Here is an 18,683-nt window from a genome sequence, read left to right on the forward strand (position 1 = left end):
GGCATTCAGAACAGAAAATAGGAGGCACTTTTTTTACACACAGAATTGTGAGGGTCTTGAACCAACTCCTCAGTAATGTTGTTGAAACTGACACCCTGGGATCCTTCAAGAAGCTGCTGGATGAAATTCTGGGATCAATAGCTACTAACAACCAAACGAACAAGATAGGCCGAATGGCCTCCTCTCGTTTGTAAACTTTCTTATGTTCTTATATATTTTTTCAAAATCAAAATTCCATACTTTTCCAGATTTCCATTTGTTTTTACCAGGCTTGTTTGTTAGTTTCTACTAGTTTTTCAATAGCTATCCACATAAGCGGGTAGCCGCAGAGCTTTATAGCTTTTTGATCCAGAGCAGAAGTTGCTCCTGGATTTATAAAAGTATGTCAGAATCTGGAGGTGCATATCTAGCAAGAGACAATGCAGGTATGCAAAAGAGAAGTAAGATACAATCTAATAAAAGTCCAATATTTGAGAAATGTGTTGCATTATTTACAAGAAGAATATACAAAGTTGTATACTACAAGTATACTTGTACCAAAATATGACAGTACAATGGTACCAGTAGCATAATAAAACCAGACAATTTTGGCACAAGTATACTTGCAGTATGTTACTTTTTTGTAAGGGATAATATTGGATTTAGATCAAAACTTCTTTACACCCCCTGTTAAATGTTGAACACTATGGGTGGTGAAAAATAACAAAAAAGACATAACAAATGTGCACACATTATATATTAAAATGTGCAAGTGTCATCTATTAAACACATAAGTCAAATACTTAATACAGTACACCTTCGCTATAACAGCCCTGTTTGGGTCCAGAGCCTTTTGTTCGCTATAGTAAAAGGACAATCCAAAACAAACAATATAAGCTGCTGGAGTAAGTTAAAGTTACCTTGCATAAAGGCATTAGCTAAACTATTAATAATAGTAGTACTGTTTTATTCTATGATTGTGTTTATTATTACAGTATTTGTCACTACTATAATACTAATACTACTACTACTACTACTAATAATAATAATAATAATAATAATAATAATACAATTGTGAAATAAAGGTAGAATTACAAGTACAGTACCTAGTTGTGGCATGCTGCATCCAGTATTCTGGCTATATCTTATTCACTGAAGAACACAGTACTCCTTTTTTTTTTTTCCTGGGTTGGGAAATAACATTAATGATTTAATAAAGGTAACAAGAAGATAACATATGAATCATGGTGAGCAGAATACAGTAGCTTGTAATTCCAGTCTGTAACTTTGTATAAAAAAGTCATATCCTTCAATATAAAAGTGTATACTTTGGCTGTTGGAGTCCATTTTACCCTTTGTTTCAGTGAGCAGACTAGATAGGATTGCTTGAGTTGTCAGGGGTGTTACGTGGGGCAATCCTGGAGGGATTTGGTCACAAGCAATGTGTACGTCACCCTGGAAATCACTCCAGCATTACCAGTGAAACACATTGATCCCTCCAAAAGCGTTTTACCGATATGATCTGTGAGCGAAATCTCGATTGGGAAACCGCTGTTTGATTAAAGCACAGAATGTTATCTTGTTATAAAAAATCGGATTGCCCGTCGGACAAGCAGCCAAAAAAAACATGTTGTCCGACAGATTTTTTTGGTTTTCCCGGGAACGTCGGCCAGCGGTTTTGCGAGCCCTGCTTAGGACATTATTGTCACATCCGTAACAGTCCATTGCCAATTCGGGCAACTGTTAATCAGAAAACGGTCAAAGTTTTTATCCCATAACATAAGTTTTAAAAAATTAGCTTTGCAGAGAAACTTATGATAACTTTTATAAAAACTTTACCAAGAAAATGTTATGATCGTGACATTTTTTTATTTTATTTTTATAAACACCATTATTTTGAATTGCTGTATATTATTTTCCTTTTTTCAAGAAAATGTAATATTATTAACTTGGCACTACATAGCCATTGAGTTTAAACGGGGCATATTTTCAAATGTGTAAATAAAACATTTATCCAACAATTGAAACCTGAAAATGTATGAAAGTCAGACTTCAGAAAATGTTGCTTTTTTATTTTTCAGTAGTAAATTTAAATGGCTATAAAGTAAAGAAAAAGCATAAACTGAAGAACAATGATACAACATGCAAAAATATACAGATTTTAGTAAAAATTGTGAGAGAAATGTTTGTGTTATAGGCAAAAAAAATTCATGGTCAGGGTCACTATTGTGGAATTGCCCTATAACCCTAAGAATAACCGTAGACTTCCCTCTTTGGGCAGGGCTGTTTCTGTGAGCCAAGTTATTTTAAAATTGGAGTTCTAGTTTACGTTTAATTAACACACATTTACAGTTTTTAAACAAATGCAACACACTGGTGCTACAGTTCTGTCAGGCACAACCTAACTGGAAGTAGTGTGCACTCCAGCTCACACTGGCTCTGCAAAATAATGCTGCTTTTTAATTTCAAATTACTGTGGAAAAACACCAAAATATTAACATTTTTCTCTGCTCAGTTTGGAATGATAGGGGGTAAAGATGTGACCACTGCAACTGAATACTCTCCTCACCTTTATTACTTTGAATGGCATCCTATTAATTAAGACGGGTTTTCAACCGGGGGTACGTGTATCCCAGGGGATACTTCTAAGGGTCATAGGGGTACGCAGGATGACTTAGAAATGCACAAGACAAATTTCATTTTTTTAACGGTATTATATATTCTGTAATGGAAAAAAACACAGAATCTATCACGTCCACATTTTCGACCTCTATGCATACGCGATTTCGATTGCGTGGATTTCCCCTCTGATATAAAGCAGGTGTCTGGCGATTGTGCCTAGAGAGCGCACTGTGCTGCTCATGATCTTTGCTATTTTCAACTTGTCGTGTCAGTGAAGCACAGTGTTTCTACATTTTTTAGAAGTATAAATGCTCTGGTAAACATAACGGGTTCCATGTTTTATACATTTCTTACTTGCAATAGAAAAACAAAAACACGAGTCAGAAAGTGCAAAGTGATTTAGTTATACAGCGTTCTTTTGGATCATTTTTATTTAGTAATTACAGTTTTGTCTTGAGGTTAATGTTTTTGATACTGTAAATATTTTAAATGGCACACAATTATGCTGAGGTGAGAAGTAAATAGTAACGTGATAAACATTTACAGTGCTGAGTATTTTGTATTATTTATAATGACTTTTCCCAATAGAAAGCGAACGATTCCTAAATACTACCTGTTAAATCTTTGCATCCAAGTTATAAGAATGGAGCCCACTGTTTGTTTTTTTTGTTGCTGCAGTTTGTCAGTCCCAGACTGTTGTGTAAAATGATATATTAAATAAATGGGAGAAAAAAGAAATGTGTTAACCAGATTATTCTGCTTTTTATTGCAACTGTGGTACCATTCATTGAGCGAAAATTGTAAAGGGTACGTTTTAGCTGAAACCTTGCGACAGAAGGGGTACAGTTTCAAAAAAAGGTTGAAAACCCATGAGTTAAGAAAAGCAAAGTGTAACGTAGCAGTAGCCAATTGAGTGCGCTGTAAGACCTGCAGTGCCCGCCCACTAATCTCTCAGTGCAAAAATTAATGATGAGAAGACGGCGCTTGCAATTTTTTATTTTTTTTGCAAAGAACACAAAGGAAAGAAGAAACGTTCAGGTGGGTATGGCACTGTTGGTAAAGTTAAGCGGATCTAGGGGATTTTTTTTTTTTTAAAGGGACTAAAGTCTATTAATTTTTGTATACATAAAACCAAAATCCCTACACTATCAACTCGAGGAAACTGCATCATCTTTACAATACCACTGGGGATAAAAATACAAATGCCTGTAGCATCTTACACTTAGTTAGTAAATATTGATTCTATGCGTTGGTGTGTGCTTACTGCGTTTTTCTTGACCAATACGATACACTGAACAAAAATATAAAAACATCTAAAGTGTTGGTCCCATGTTTCATGAGCTGAAAAAAAAGAACATTTTCCATACGCACAAAAAGCTTATTTCTCTCAAATTTTGTGCACAAATTTGTTTACATCCCTGTTAGTGAGCATTTCTCCTTTGGCAAGATAATCCATCTACATGACAGGTGTGGCATATCAAGAAGCTGATTAAATAGCATGATCATTACACAGGTGCACCTTGTGCTGGGGACAATAAAAGGCCACTCTAAAATGTGCAGTTTTGTCACACAACACAATGCCACAGTTTTGGGGGAGCGTGCAGTTGGCATGCTGACTGCAGGAATGTCCACCAGAGCTGTTGCCAGACAATTGAATGTTCATTTCTCTACCATAAGCCGCCTCCAACGTCATTTTAGAGAATTTGGCAGTACGTCCAACCGGCCTCACAACCGCAGACCACGTGTAACCACGCCAGCCCAGGACCTCCACATCCGGCTTCTTCACCTGCGGGATCGTCTGAGACCAGCCATCCGGACAGCTGATGAAACTGTGGGTTTGCACAACCGAAGAATTTCTGCACAAACTGTCAGAAACCGTCTCAGGGAAGCTCATCTGCGTGCTCGTCGTCCTCACCAGGGTCTTGACCTGACTGCAGTTCGGCGTCGTAACTGACTTCAGTGGGCAAATGCTCACCTTCGATGGCCACTGGCACGCTGGAGAAGTGTGCTCTTCACGGATGAATCCCGGTTTCAACTGTACCGGGCAGATGGCAGACAGCATGTATGGCGTCGTGTGGGTGAGTGGTTTGCTGATGTCAACGTTGTGAGCAGAGTGCCCCAAAAAAAAAAAAAAACCCTCAACATGGTCTTCAAGCCAGTAATCTGTGACACCTGCTTGATGTGGGAAATCCGAGAAAACCCAGCGGAGCTAAACCAAGTGTGCGTAAAGTGCCGCGCGATCCAGGATTTGCATAAACTAGTAAGTATGCTAGAAATGGAGCTGGAAGAAGTGAGACAGCAACAAGATCTTGAGGAACTGGCACACCCACAATTCATGGAAGTCTGCATCACCCCTAACAGACTGAAAGCCACCAGGGAGATAGAAGGTCAGAACAGCTGGGTTCAGGTAGGCAGAAGCAGGGAAAAAAAAAAACTTCGTCAAACACAACCACCAGAAATCAAAACAACCAACAGATTTGAGTCACTTCAGAATTTTGATGAGCAGAACCAACAACAAGAGAATGAAAGGAACAACATCCAGGACCCCATTGACAGTGGTGACCAGACAGCAAAAAGAAGGGAGGTCATGATTGTTGGGGACTCCATATTGAGAAACACAGCAAGTTCAGTTCGCAGTTTGGACCCCCTTACTACAACAGTGTGCTGCCTTCCGGGAGCCTCTGTCAAGCACATCACTGAGAACGTGGACAGGCTCCTAGAACGAACAGGAGACGACCCGGTAGTAGTCGTCCACATCGGTACAAACAACATTGGAAGAGACAGACCAAAATCCCTGCAAAACAAATTCAGAGAGCTAGGAAGGAAATTAAAAGAGAAAACCAAAACTGTGGTATTTTCTGGTATACTGCCCGCACCTTGCAAAGGACCATATGGACAGCTGGAAATAATAAATCAAAACCAATGGTTGAAGACGTGGTGCACACGGGAAGGCTTCACCTATCTTGATCATTGGACCACATTCTACAACGAGGACTATCTGTATAGACGGGATGGACTGCATTTAAATAACAAGGGAACTAGTCTACTTGGAGAAAAGATCCTCGAGCAGGTTCAGAAGCATTTAAACTAGAAAGGAAGGGGGGAGAAATCAACAAAAAAAAAACAGAAGGGAGACCGCATCAAAACAAGAACAACAACTCAGGTAAGACAACCATTAAATGTATTTATCTAAATGCTAGAAGTATCAGAAACAAAATTCTAGAACTTGAAGCTACTGCACTAACAGGTAACTATGATGTGATAGGTGTTACAGAAACGTGGTTATCTGAGAGTGATGGGGACGAATATAATATTTGTGGGTATACACTGTATAGGAAAGACAGGCAGGACAGAAGAGGAGGAGGGGTAGCGCTATACATAAGAAACAGTCTTGAAGCCCAGGTGTTAAACCTGGACAAAGAAAATAAAACCGAATCAATATGGGTCAGAATAACAGACAAAAATTCAAAAGGCATAATAATAGGAGCATGCTATAGACCGCCAGATTCAGACGGTGAGCACAATAATCTGTTATACAATGACATTAGAAATGTGTGTAGCAAAGGAGAAGCCATACTAATGGGGGATTTCAACTTCCCCCAAATAAAATGGGAAAACCCGGTGGGTAGCGCGAAGGATGAAATAGAAATGGTGGAAATGACAAATGACTGCTTCCTAACACAATTTGTCAAGGCACCCACTAGAGGGGAGGCATGCCTTGATTTAGTCTTTTCAAATAACGAAGATAGAATAACTAAAACAGAGGTCAGAGAACCACTGGCAAACTCAGACCACAACATGGTCTCATTTGAAGTGTTTTTTAAATCCTCAAAAGTAAAGACTAAAGCTAAGGTTTACAATTTTAGAAAAGCAAACTATGAAGGCATGAAACAGAGACTAACAGAAGTAGATTGGAGTAAAATAGAGAAAACACCCACAGAAGAAGGATGGTTGTTCTTCAAAAACGTAGTACTAGAGGCGCAAAACAATTATATCCCTAAAGTAGACAAATCTAAATGTAAAACTAAATTGCCAAAATGGTTTAATAGATCAATTAAAAAAAATATTCAGCGAAAAAAGGCACTTTACAGAGCATTAAAAAAGGACCAAAAAGAAAGTACACAGAAAGAGTACACAGAACTGCAAATGCAAGTCAAAAAGGAAGTTAGAAAGGCCAAGAGAGAAATAGAAATGAACATTGCTAAGGGAGCTAAAACCAATTCCAAAATGTTTTTCCAATATTACAACAGCAAGAGAACATTCAAAGAGGAGATTAAATGTTTAAGAGATACAAATGGCAAAATCGTAGAGGAAGAAAAAAAAAATAGCAAATATGTTAAATGATTACTTTTCACAAGTTTTTACAAAGGAAGATACTGACAACATGCCCCACATGTCATCCAGTTCCTATCCAGTTTTAAATAACTTTAGCATAACTGAGGCAGAAGTGTTAAAGGGACTAGGAGCTCTTAAAATAAACAAATCCCCTGGGCCGGATGAGATCCTCCCAGTAGTACTCAAAGAAATGAAAAGAAGTAATTTACAAACCGCTAACAAAGATCATGCAGCAGTCTCTTGACACAGGGGTGGTACCGACAGACTGGAAAATTGCAAACGTAATACCGATCCACAAAAAGGGAAACAAAACTGAACCAGGTAACTACAGACCAATAAGCCTGACTTCTATTATATGCAAACTTATGGAAACTATAATAAGAGCCAAAATGGAAAATTACCTATATGGTAACAGGGTACTGGGAGACAGTCAACATGGTTTTAGGAAAGGGAGATCGTGTCTAACTAACTTGCTTGATTTTTTTGAGGATGCAACATCGATAATGGATAATTGCAAAGCATATGACATGGTTTATTTAGATTTCCAGAAAGCTTTTGACAAAGTCCCGCACAAAAGATTAATTCTCAAACTGAACGCAGTTGGGATTCAAGGAAACACATGTACATGGATTAGGGAGTGGTTAACATGTAGAAAACAGAAAGTACTGATTAGAGGAAAAACCTCAGAATGGAGTGTGGTAACCAGTGGTGTACCACAGGGATCAGTATTAGGTCCTCTGCTATTCCTAATCTACATTAATGATTTAGATTCTGGTATAGTAAGCAAACTTGTTAAATTTGCAGACGACACAAAAATAGGAGGAGTGGCAAACACTGTTGCAGCAGCAAAGGTCATTCAAAATGATCTAGACAAGATTCAGAACTGGGCAGACACATGGCAAATGACATTTAATAGAGAAAAGTGTAAGGTACTGCACGCAGGAAATAAAAATGTGCATTATAAATATCATATGGGAGATATTGAAATTGGAGAAGGAATCTATGAAAAAGACCTAGGAGTTTTTGTTGACTCAGAAATGTCTTCATCTAGACAATGTGGGGAAGCTATAAAAAAGGCTAACAAGATGCTCGGATACATTGTGAAAAGTGTTGAATTTAAATCAAGGGAAGTAATGTTAAAACTGTACAATGCACTTGTAAGACCTCATCTTGAATATTGTGTGCAGTTCTGGTCACCTCGCTATAAAAAAGATATTGCTGCTCTAGAAAGAGTGCAAAGAAGAGCGACCAGAATTATTCCGGGCTTAAAAGGCATGTCATATGCAGACAGGCTAAAAAAATTGAATCTGTTCAGTCTTGAACAAAGAAGACTACGTGGCGACCTAATTCAAGCATTCAAAATTCTAAAAGGTATTGACAGTGTCGACGCAAGGGACTTTTTCAGCCTGAAAAAAGACACAAGGACCAGGGGTCACAAATGGAGATTAGAAAAAGGGGCATTCAGAACAGAAAATAGGAGACACTTTTTTACACAGAGAATTGTGAGGGTCTGGAATCAACTCCCCAGTAATGTTGTTGAAGCTGACACCCTGGGATCCTTCAAGAAGCTGCTTGATGAGATTTTGGGATCAATAAGCTACTAACAACCAAACGAGCAAGATGGGCCGAATGGCCTCCTCTCGTTTGTAAACTTTCTTATGTTCTTATGTTCTTATGTTCATGGTGGTGGTGGGGTTATTATATGGGCAGGCATAAACTACGGACAACAAACACAATTGCATTTTATCGATGGCAATTTGAATGCACAGAGATACCGTGACGAGATCGTGAGGCCCATTGTCGTGCCATTCATCCGCCGCCATCACCTCATGTTTCAGCAGGATAATGCACGGCCCCATGTCGCAAGGATCTGTACACAATTCCTGGAAGCTGAAAATGTCCCAGTTCTTCCATGGCCTGCATAATCACCAGACATGTCACCCATTGAGCATGTTTGGGATGCTCTGGATCGACGTGTACGACAATGTGTTCCAGTTCCCGCCAATATCCAACAACTTAGCATAGCCATTGAAGAGGAGTGGGACAACATTCCACAGGCCACAGTCAACAGCCTGTTCAACTCTACGCGAAGGAGATGCGTCGCACTGCATGAGTCATATGGTGGTCACACCAGATATTGACTGGTTTTCTGATCCACACCCCTACCTTTTTTTTTTTTTTTTTAATTATTATTATTATTATTATTTTTTTTTTTTTTTTAAGGTATCTGTGACCAACAGATGCATATCTGTATTTCCAGTCATGTGAAATCCATAGATTAGGGCCTAATGAATTTATTTCAATTGACTGATTTTCTTACATGAACTCTAACTCAGTAAAATCTTTTTAAATTGTTGCATGTTGTGTTTATATTTTTGTTCAGTGTAGATAATAGCTACTGATACTTCCTTGGTTTGGTAGGCAGCGATGAAAAGTTACAGTGCTGCCGCCTTGCTAATATTTTTTAAATATTTGAGTTTCATTTACTGACAATCACCTTTGCTAGCGATCATTGTTTAGTAGGGCGGTTTATATTAAATATTATGTCACTTATTTAATAGCCTACTCTGATAATCTCTTGCATGGCAGTTTTCAGAACTTGATGTCTGTGTTCATTCGTTAGTTCTAATGAACACATTGGCTCACTGTTGGACAAATAGTGAATAAAAAAAAGTGCCCATGTCACCTTAAACCGTGTGAACTCGGTAATCATGGTATAGAACAATGGTTGCGGTTTCAAAACCATGGCAGTAAAACATAAGAACATAAGAACATAAGAAAGTTTACAAACGAGAGGAGGCCATTCGGCCCATCTTGCTCGTTTGGTTGTTAGTAGCTTATTGATCCCAAAATCTCATCAAGCAGCTTCTTGAAGGATCCCAGGGTGTCAGCTTCAACAACATTACTGGGGAGTTGATTCCAGACCCTCACAATTCTCTGTGTAAAAAAGTGTCTCCTATTTTCTGTTCTGAATGCCCCTTTTTCTAAACTCCATTTGTGACCCCTGGTCCTTGTTTCTTTTTTCAGGCTGAAAAAGTCCCTTGGGTCGACACTGTCAATACCTTTTAGAATTTTGAATGCTTGAATTAGGTCGCCACGTAGTCGTCTTTGTTCAAGACTGAACAGATTCAATTCTTTTAGCCTGTCTGCATATGACATGCCTTTTAAATCTGGAATAATTCTGGTTGCTCTTCTTTGCACTCTTTCTAGAGCAGCAATATCTTTTTTATAGCGAGGTGACCAGAACTGAACACAATATTCAAGATGAGGTCTTACTAGTGCATTGTACAGTTTTAACATTACTTGCCTTGATTTAAATTCAACACTTTTCACAATGTATCCGAGCATCTTGTTAGCCTTTTTTATAGCTTCCCCACATTGTCTAGATGAAGACATTTCTGAGTCAACAAAAACTCCTAGGTCTTTTTCATAGATTCCTTCTCCAATTTCAATATCTCCCATATGATATTTATAATGTACATTTTTATTTCCTGCGTGCAGTACCTTACACTTTTCTCTATTAAATGTCATTTGCCATGTGTCTGCCCAGTTCTGAATCTTGTCTAGATCATTTTGAATGACCTTTGCTGCTGCAACAGTGTTTGCCACTCCTCCTACTTTTGTGTCGTCTGCAAATTTAACAAGTTTGCTTACTATACCAGAATCTAAATCATTAATGTAGATTAGGAATAGCAGAGGACCTAATACTGATCCCTGTGGTACACCGCTGGTTACCACACTCCATTCTGAGGTTTTTCCTCTAATCAGTACTTTCTGTTTTCTACATGTTAACCACTCCCTAATCCATGTACATGTGTTTCCTTGAATCCCAACTACGTTCAGTTTGAGAATTAATCTTTTGTGCGGGACTTTGTCAAAAGCTTTCTGGAAATCTAAATAAACCATGTCATATGCTTTGCAATTATCCATTATGGATGTTGCATCCTCATAAAAATCAAGCAAGTTAGTTAGGCATGATCTCCCTTTCCTAAAACCATGTTGACTGTCTCCCAGTACCCTGTTACCATATAGGTAATTTTCCAATTTTCCAAAATTTTCCAAACCTGTATACCATGACATCCATAGTTACAATACATCCATGAGGTGCCAGCACAGTTGGCGCTATGAATCTCCAGCTATAATCTTCATTTATAAAATGGATTGTTTGGTACTGCACGCTGATTAGCCGTTGAACTTATTTTTGCCGAAGCACAGTTCAATTAATAAATTATCAATACACAATATAGTAAACTTGCAATAAATATACACATTGTTGTGATGTCTTTTAAAGTTTTAAAAAATGAGTGACATTCCTTTCGTCAAGTTTGATCTTTTCAGAAGCATAACTGTAGAATGGCTAGAATTACAAGAAGCAAAACCAAGAGACACAAAGAGTTAACAGCTGGGTTCAAGTAGGCAGAAGAAGGGAAAAAAAGAAACTTTGTCAAACACAACCACCAGAAATCAAAACAACCAACAAATTTGAGTCACTTCAAAATTTTGATGAGCAAAACCAACAACAAGAGAACGAAAGGAACAACATCCAGGACCCTATTCGCAGTGGTGACCAGACAGCAAAAAGAAGGGAGGTCATGATTGTTGGGGACTCCATATTGAGAAACACAGCAAGTTCAATTCGCAGTTTGGACCCCCTTACTACAGCAGTGCGCTGCTTTCCGGGAGCCTCGGTCAAGCACATCACTGAAAATGTGGACAGGCTCCTAGAACAAACAGGAGACGACCCGGTAGTAGTCGTCCACATCGGTACAAGCAACATTGGAAGAGACAGACCAAAATCCCTGCAAAACAAATTCAGAGAGCTGGGAAGGAAATTAAAAGACAACACCAAAACTGTGGTATTTGCCGGTATACTACCGGCACCTTGCAAAGGATCATATGGACAGCTGGAAATAATTAATCTAAACACATGGCTGAAGACGTGGTGCACACGGGAAGGATTCACCTATCTTGATCATTGGCCCACATTCTACAACAAGGACTATCTGTATAGACGGGGCGGACTGCACTTAAATAAAAAAGGAACCAGTCTATTTGGAGAAAAGATCCTCGACCAGGTTCAGAAGCATTTAAACTAGAAAGGAAGGGGGGAGAAATCAACAAAAAAACAGAAGGGAGACCGCACCAAAGCAAGGACAACAACTCAGGTAAGACAACCATTACATGTATTTATCAAAATGCTAGAAGTATCAGAAACAAAATTTTAGAACTTGAAGCTACTGCACTAACAAGTAACTATGATGTGATAGGTGTTACAGAAACTTGGTTGTCAGAGTGATGGACACGAATATAATATTTGTGGATATACACTATAGGAAAGACAGGCAGGACAGAAGAGGTAGAAGAGGTACTTAAACAGTCTTGAAGCCCAGGTGTTAAATCTGGATGAAGAAAACAACACTGAATCAATATGGGTCAGAATAACGGACAAAAATTCAAAGGGCATAATAATAGGAGCATGCTGTATACCGCCAGATTCAGATGCCGAGCAAAATAATCTGTTACACAATGACATTAGAAATGCATGTAGCAAAGAAGAAGCCATACTAATGGGGGATTTCAACTTCCCCCATATAAAATGGGAAAATCCGGTGGGGAGCACGACGGATGAAAGTGTTTCACTGTTGATGCTCCTGAAGCATTTAAGTATAATGTAATAAATCTCCTTTATTTCTGCACTCCCACGTTTCATGCTTTGTATTAAATATTCTCACATACGGACAGAAAGGTACATGAACCTGCAGCCCTATATGTGTTACTTGACTGGAGAAAGTTGCATTTTAAAACCAAAAACCACCAAAATGACCGCTGCGGGGCTTCTAGTGTTAATATGACATATTTTTCTGGCTTGCTATTTATGAATTTATGTATACATTTATAATAAACACTTAATTTTTACATTTGTTTAATTTTTTTCTAAATATATTTATTCCTCTATGCATTTTTTAAGTATTAAGTACTTAAGAAGCTACATGCTACTCTTGTGTTCAGTTCCATTCTATGGTATCCAAACAGGAAGCTAGATATTTTCAAACAGGAAATAGAGCATTTCTGGAATCTAGCATAACCTTCATGTTTTCAGCAAAAGCTGGTCAGGCATGATTATAAGCTTAAAAAATTAACACATTTTAACAACTGCCCAGTGGCGCAGCGGGCTAAGGCCATGTGCTCTTAAGGGACGTCATATTGCAAGTTCAAACCACGGTAATTTTTATTTTTTTTCTGCGATATATGCTGTTTTAAAACATAAATACATTGTTTAATATAAATGATGTGGATATAAAACTGCTTGCGATACCTGGTTTATTTTGACATTGACTGACATGTGGAATCACATGATTGGTAGATGTCCAGTTATTTAGCTTTTCTGTTTCAATAGTCAATACACACTCTTAAAAATGCAAACGGAAGAAGGGATGTAACAATTTTACCTTAGTTTGATGACTTATATCTCATTGTATGGAAGAGGTATTTACATTTTTTTTCCACATTTGATGTAAGAAAGTTTTCTGACTTTTGGTACTGGTACAGATGGTAATTCTAAGTGATTTAGTTTTGCCGCTGCAACATGGTGAAAACAACAAAACTCTTGGATCTGTATAGGGACTCACGGTAGTTTCAAACTTGAAACTTGGAACTACCATTCCCCTCATTAAATATAATTGAGTGTCATCTGTATAGCAATGGAAATTGACATCATGTCTCCAGGTAACATCACCCGAAGGAAGCATGTAGAGGGAGAACAAAATTGGCCCAAGAACAGAGCCTTGTGGAACACTGCATTTAATTTCTGATAAAGCAGAGGAAACTTTGTCAGTTTTAACATATTGAAACCTATTTGAAAGATAGGATTTAAACCATCTCAAGACCCTACCTGACAGTCCAACAACATTTTCAAGACGTGCAATCAGAATTGAATGGCCAATCATGAAGGCTGTTAGTACCATTCTAACAAGCAGGCTTCCCTCAGTCTAATGTGTGGTACTGACTAGTTGTTTTGCCAGTGGCTTGTGTAGGTGGGGATCCCTGTAAGTTGCCACCCGCAGTAACTGTGAACAGTTGGGCCCGTACTGATCCGATGCTAAAGTAAATTACCCAGTACCAACCAATTGGATGAGCTGTTCCTGGTTAACAAAAACCAGCTCTGTGTGTCCAAACTCAAAGGGCAGGCTGTGGGTAGGAACCTGGCAGCACTGGTAGCTGCACGTAGGCAGCTTCGGCTTTCCAAGGCACGCGTGCTTGACCGATCAAGGCATTGCTGTTAGACACCCCGATTACACTAGGGCATACGTTTGATCCCGCTGCGGACAAGTTGCTGCAGCTCTTTCACCATGCGTGGGAACCATGAAGGAGCTTCCCAAGCGACCACCTCCAGTGCGTAAACCAGAGGCAAATTGCCGGCCTAGGCCCCAGAAGCCTCAAAGACCATCACAGTCGGCAGCGGCCACTGCCAGAGGTGATGTTCGCAACCGGCCCACAGAGGCTTTAATAGGTTCCGCTGCGCTGTGTAGAAACAGAAACATTGGGCTAAGCAGCAGCCCTAGCAGTTTGCTACACTGAGGGAGCCATCTGGACTATTGGCATCAGTGCACCACAGACATCTGGTTGCTTACTACTGTTCAGACCGGCTACTTGCTGCAGTTCAAGCATGGTCGCCTTGCCTTTCGGGTGTGACTTCAACATCTAGAACATAAGAACATAAGAAAGTTTACAAACGAGAGGAGGCCATTCGGCCCATCTTGCTCGTTTGGTTGTTAGTAGCTTATTGATCCCAAAATCTCATCAAGCAGCTTCTTGAAGGATCCCAGGGTGTCAGCTTCAACAACGTTACTGGGGAGTTGATTCCAGACCATCACAATTCTCTGTGTAAAAGTGCCTCCTATTTTCTGTTCTGAATGCCCCTTTGTCTAATCTCCATTTGTGACCCCTGGTCCTTGTTTCTTTTTTCAGGCTGAAAAAGTTCCTTGGGTCGACACTGTCAATACCTTTTAGAATTTTGAATGCTTGAATTAGGTCGCCACGTAGTCGTCTTTGTTCAAGACTGAACAGATTCAATTCTTTTAGCCTGTCTGCATATGACATGCCTTTTAAATCTGGAATAATTCTGGTTGCTCTTCTTTGCACTCTTTCTAGATCTGTCCTGGACACCATAGGATGCCACTGTAGTTTATCAGGAGGGAGCAATTCCAAAGACAGAAGCTGCAGGTTCATAGCGCAATTTATCTCCCATATGATATTTATAATGTACATTTTTATTTCCTGCGTGCAGTACCTTACTAGTCTTCTTTGTTCAAGACTGAACAGATTCAATTCTTTTAGCCTGTCTGCATATGACATGCCTTTTTAATAATAATAATAATAATAATAATAATAATAATAATAATAATAATAATAATAATAATAAATAACAATAATAAAACAAACAAAACAGAGGCACGGTGGCCAAAACCAAACAGTTAAACAAAAAAGGCAAACACTTGTAACTGTACCCTGTGGTTTTCAAGCCGAGCCGCCACTTCCATCAAAACACAGCACTGTACTAAACACCACTACCATGTAACACAGCAACTCTAACCTCTACCTATATCACCAGCATAACTTCTAACATTAACACCCGTGACCACCCTTTTTATACACATTTCCATGTGTATCTGCAGGGATGAATTTAACCCCTCCCTGCCACCCCAATTTCACCACACACCCTCACACCTGTTCACCGGCAGGGTTTTCACTCTGCCATATCATTCCACCCCGGGTCATGGCAGCTTGGTGGGCTTTATTCCAGGATGCATCTATCAGAGACCTTTGCAATGTAGTGATATGGGCTACTCCCCACACCTTTTACTAGATTCTGCAGATTCAATGTCGTGGATCCTCAAAACCCTAGTTTTGGAACTAGAGTGTTAGGGCGTCTTCTCAGTCGACCCTTACAACATAGGCATAGAGGTGAGTTTCTCCCTCAATTTCTTCAACCTAGCTACTTGTTACTGTGGTTCCATATGGTAACACTCAATGCAGCCTCTCTGCTTAGCCTTGTGGCATTCCAGTCATTCTGCGATATTGCCCTTGTGGTAGCTTTGGTACGCTCACCCGTATGTAAATGGTAACATTTCATACTTGAAAGGGAAGGTTAGGTTGTTGCATTTCTATGAAATAGAAATGTAACCATTAACCTTCAAGGTTGCTGCGCCGATTGCAGCAAGCTTGAAGGAAAAATGATGATGAGGTCTGTGAGTGCAGTCTTTTTGTGCTCTTGGGGGCTCCGAGAAAAGCTTATTCAGGTATCGTGGCTTTATGAGTTAAATACCCATATAATAGAGATTAATGTCACTAATCTTCTTTCTTTTAGACAAAAATAAATCTTTTTGTGTTTTTGTTTTGTTTCTTATTGTTACTGTGAAATTGTCAAAACTTTAATGAATTAAGAAAAAAAAAAAAAAAGATTTGTGTACCATAACACTAAGACTTAGTACTTTGAGACTCCCACATTTTCAGTTTTTTTTTTGTTCAAAGTCTTGGACCCTCAATGGGAAAGATTTGGAGAGCCCTGTGGACGATGGTAAAACTTTGCCAAGATATCACTTGCTGTATCTAGTTCATTTACACATTTCTTTAGTGTTTGGCATATAGGCCTACAGCTTGTTGTGATTTTGATTGTGTTTGTAGAAATGCCCTTGCTGGATGATATTTGAGTAGTTCAGAGTCCTGCCACATTAATGATGCTGCTCTCTTTCACTCTGAAGCCTTCTGTCCTAGGCAACGTCGGCAGCTTGCAAAGCTTCGTGCTTGAGGGAACGGACGCCTACATAGACGGACAGTAATCCAGATATTGGTTTGCCTGCAGGGGATATGGGACCTGCTTAGAAAACACAAATGGAGGATTGCTTTTGAATAATCTGTCTTAAATAAGACTTTAGGCTCACAGAAGACCATTTTTATTTTATTTATTTAAAATCTTAGTTAGCTTTGGTAATGTAATTTACAAAAACAACGATGTGTAGAATACACACACACACACTCAGTTGAAGCCGACAACCTAGGATCCTTCAAGAAGCTGCTTGATGAGATTCTGGGATCAATAAGCTACTAACAACCAAACGAGCAAGATGGGCCGAATGGCCTCCTCTTTTTTGTAAACTTTCTTATGTTCACACACACGCACGGTCGAATTGTGTGGAAGGCCATCCAGGTCAAAAATGCATACATAGTTACACGTATTGATTTGGACCAATCGGAATACATAAAATAGTATGTGTTCGAAATAAATGTAAATTTACTAGGGGCCTATACATTTTGTACGTAGGGGCTGGTGTTTTTACAGTGGTACAGAGTCATGCTGATGCAGTTGCTTGTAATGACTTCGTATCACGGTGTAATTACAGTAGTAGCCAATCACCTTTGTGATAACCACGGTTAAGTTCTGAGTTATGCTGAAGAGGTCATGTCCACATAGATTTCCGTGCCATCAATATCAGCTTTTTCCTTCTTTAAGTGCATTCTCTACCATTGGCCATAGTTGATTCCAGACTGCTTTATCTGATGGTTTCTCCAAATCTTAGCTGTTTCCTTTAGTCACTTTCCACAGCAGGCCCCTCGCTTTTCTCGTGGAATAATTACTGCTCTCGGTTTAAGGTTTTCGTTCGATTTGAATTTTCCCAAGCGATGGACATCATTAATTAGCATTTTTCATTTTTAAGTCAGACTCTGGTGCCACAGACGGACAAATATCAATAACCTTTTTTTTAACTCCTCATTGAACTAGTTAGGAATAGTCTCATGTTGTCTTTGTTTATATCTCTCTGCCTCAGCTACTTTCTGTTCAAGGTCAATTATTTCTTTCCTGTTCTGTTTATTTTTGTTTAACTTTTTTATACTTCTTATCTTGCACCTCTTTGAACATGAAGGTTCTTGAAAGCCTCAATACTCACTGTATTTTGTTTGACCATTCCCTCAAATTGTCCTTTCACTGATTTCTGCAATGAGAATCTCGATTTAATATTAGTTTTCATTTCTGATAATGTTGTTTCATGTTTCCCTGTTTTTAGGAGCTGGGTTTTTCATTGGTGTCTCGGGAGCTGTTACAGATTTCTTCAGGAACACATTCTATAGGTACCAACCCAGACAGAGGCACCGCCACCAGGGGGGGCCATTGCCCCTGACTTTTCCGACAGGAGGGGCAAGTATATAGTTTGACCCCCGGACTTTTACTCTGAAAAAATAAAACTGCCATTTTTTTTTTAAAATGCCCTCGGATGGAGATGTTGTGTTTAACACGTTTTTTTTCTTAAACGATGGTTAATTTAAACTAGCACGGCAATAAGTTATTATTTCGAATTTATTATTAAACTTCTTAATAGTACTACGTACTCAGAGTGATTTTTAGTTTTTTTTTTTTTTTTTTTTTTTTTTTTACTCGTGCTGCTATAAAATGTCTCTCTCTACTGTAGCTACTGAAGTAAGAACAGAAAATGTGAAAATTGTAGATTCAACAGTGAGTGGGCCAACAATTATTTATTTTACCAACTGTACCGAATGCAAAGCCACTGTGTTTATTGGGCAGTGGATGTGTCAGTAGGTAAGGAATACAATATGAAAAGGCATTTTGAAACAAGGAGCTTTTAGAAATATGTATCCAGAGGGCACAGTAGTAGAAGCTCAAAAATAGAACCGCTGTTCTCTTAAGTTATACTATTAATATGTCACATGCATTTTAAAGTGTTCTCACTGTT

At 38.9% G+C, this 18,683-nt stretch overlaps 1 protein-coding gene across 3 annotated transcripts in view; it reads left to right on the forward strand.

The window, feature by feature from the left end:
• The window catches only part of LOC121318627 (kelch-like protein 13), a 164,789-nt gene that overhangs the window by 18,255 nt on the left and 127,851 nt on the right, over positions 1–18,683 (forward strand). The window contains exons 1-2 of one of the 3 annotated variants that reach the window (XM_041255508.1): positions 15,142–15,159; positions 18,000–18,063. The exons of 1 other annotated variant lie outside the window; for it this stretch is intronic. The gene's annotated coding sequence lies outside the window, so the exon portion shown is untranslated. Of the gene's footprint in view, positions 1–15,141; positions 15,160–17,999; positions 18,064–18,683 lie in introns of those variants that run through there. One more of the 3 variants, XM_041255507.1, reaches the window with a different exon arrangement.

Source organism: Polyodon spathula, chromosome 7, assembly GCF_017654505.1.
Source record: "Polyodon spathula isolate WHYD16114869_AA chromosome 7, ASM1765450v1, whole genome shotgun sequence".
NCBI lineage: Eukaryota > Metazoa > Chordata > Actinopteri > Acipenseriformes > Polyodontidae > Polyodon > Polyodon spathula.